The following is a 2,500-nucleotide window of genomic DNA, read 5'->3' as shown; positions in this document are numbered from 1 at the left end:
ATACAGTACATATATACTGTATACTGTATAGAGGAGGAGGCCAAAGAGAAGTTCAAGATGGCCCTGGCCGGGATCGGGTGAGTTTACTCTACTAAAGTATATACACCATATATTAATATACGGTATGTAGAGGAGGAGGCCGAAGCTCATTCTAGATGGCCCAGTTTCCTGTCCCAAAACCACATCAATAATCCACTCGGAGAGTACTGTATTATACACACACGCGCATACAGTAGAAGAAGATGCACGTATAAGACCTCTTCAAAAAGCGTCATGGACAGTATTCTTAACATTTCTTTTGGGAAGGGTGTTAAAGGTAAGGCCTTCATGTCTGGTTGAGGTGCTCGACTGCATTCTTCCTAGTATAGTATACAGTTTGATTTCTGCAAGAACTGTGAGAGGGATAACTAGGGCTAGCTTTTAATATATGATATAATCTATATAATATTTATAATCCAGTTGTAGCGACAGCAGGTGATCCACTGTATATTTAAGTTGCCGCTCAGACATTGAAATGATATAACGAATTCGGACTGGAAGCTAAATTTGGTCCTGCCTCAACAGGATTGACAGTTGGCATGAGTCTCCTGAAAAACAGCGTTTCTCTAGTCTCTCATAGCCTAGATGAGCTTGTCACAGACCTATTGTATCATTCAAATGCATTACATAGGCTCGGGATATGAGCTTTATCATTTTATTTTAATCTGTGATCTAAAAGCATGACGAGGTGTTTACAGCTGGAGACATCAACAGACTACATATGAGCATGACGAGGTGTTTACAGCTGGAGACATCAACAGACTACAGTTACATGCCTGAAAACCAACACAACGTCGTCATCATGGCGGGTGAAAAAATAGCCAAACTGCTTACAGCGAGTCAGGTTTCTCTCCATTTCTCTCCCAATCAATCAGCACACACACAAGCAAGCTGACAGGAAACAGCAGACTACACCTCCTAACCCACAAGTAGGGATAGATATCAATAGCATGCTTGCTCCCCAAAAGACAGTCTGTCTGAGCCTATTACAATGCTTATACAGATGGGAACAAATAGTTTGAGCCATCACCCAGTATTTGCAGACACACGGCCAGCCAGGCCTTCTTACTAAGCCAGCTCCTTGAAATCCACCTCTGTCTTTGGATTGTTGTTGAATTACAATGTCCGGTGGATCAGTTCCAAGCTCTTTCACTCTTGAGTTTCTCTTGCAATGTTCTTCTCTCAAAAGGCATTCGTTTTTTTTGTGACTTAACTGAATTTTCTTTCACCATTTTGTAAAAATTCGCCTCATTCTGGCGCCCAGCGGCACATACCCAGATTGCCAGCGGCAAAAGCGTGCAATGACCAGGAAGGGGAGAGGAGAATTGGCATAACGACTAAATTGGGATGGGAGAAAAATACAGAAAAATAGGAGGAGAAAAAGTAGATTAAAAAAAAAGATTATACATTATATATATAAAATATTTACCTTAATCATTTAAAAAATATAAATATATATATATAAATGTCAGTCTTATTCAATGAAGGTCTATGTGAATACCCCACCATTCTCTGTGGGGAATGGTGGGATGGCTCCCTATCGCCCTCTATTGGCCAGCCACCACTGTATGAAAGGTGTAATAGAGTAACTAAACACATCCTCCCTGCTGCCCTAGTTGTTGATGTTTTCACTGCTGCTGCACACTCTGCCTCTCCCCAGTCAGGGAAACCAAGTGTTCTATGATACCACTGGCCAATCGACTGGAGAGCTGGTTAAACATCTATATTGACCATTCTATATGAACTATTCATAATTACTTTAGCATCCATATAACCCATTCATAATAACCATCCATATTAACCCTTTCACTGCCACACGACAGAAGGTTAACCCCTGTGTGGCAGTGAAAGTGTTAACATCGACCCCTCATAATAATAGTAACCGTTCATAATAACTACTCATAATAACCACCCACATTAACAAGTCATGTTAACTACCCTTAACAATTCATATCAACCAGTCATGTTAACCACCCTTAACAATTCATATTAACCAGTCCGATCCGATTATTATCATCGAATTAACCATTCATATATCATCAAGGCAGTTTTACCAGCCTGTAGTGGCCAGCATCCTCTTTTTCTGTGTGATATACTGCGTGCAAGACTAACAAACTGAACAAGCTGGTGAGGAAGGCTAGCTCCACAGTGGGAGTCTAACTGGACAAACTAGAGGTGGAGGATGAGAAAGAGGCTGGACACTATCCTCGATAACCCCTCCCATCCTCTCTATGAGGAGCTAAGATGAAAAGCATTCAGCAATAGATCCTTTTTTATTCATATTGTATCTTGTTCTTTACCTTTTACTCTTTATTTTTTTTTATTCTCGTGTATTTCTATTGTCATTTCTATTACCCTGCCGGTACCGGCCCTACCCCCTCCCCTGCGCTGCTATGACCCCTGAATTTCCCCAACGTGGATTAATGAAGGATCTTACCTCCGGTTTGTATCAATGACTGTG

The 2,500-nt window shown here is 41.1% G+C and overlaps 1 protein-coding gene across 4 annotated transcripts in view; it reads left to right on the top strand.

Moving 5' to 3' along the window:
• The window catches only part of LOC311242748 (ecto-NOX disulfide-thiol exchanger 2-like), a 385,400-nt gene that overhangs the window by 334,615 nt on the left and 48,285 nt on the right, over window positions 1–2,500 (top strand). The gene's annotated exons all lie outside the window — the stretch shown is intronic.

This window comes from Notolepis coatsorum (genome assembly GCF_963971535.1).
Source record: "Notolepis coatsorum genome assembly, chromosome: 16".
Classification (NCBI taxonomy): Eukaryota; Metazoa; Chordata; class Actinopteri; order Aulopiformes; family Paralepididae; genus Notolepis; species Notolepis coatsorum.
This window is presented reverse-complemented; position numbering and strand designations above follow the sequence as displayed.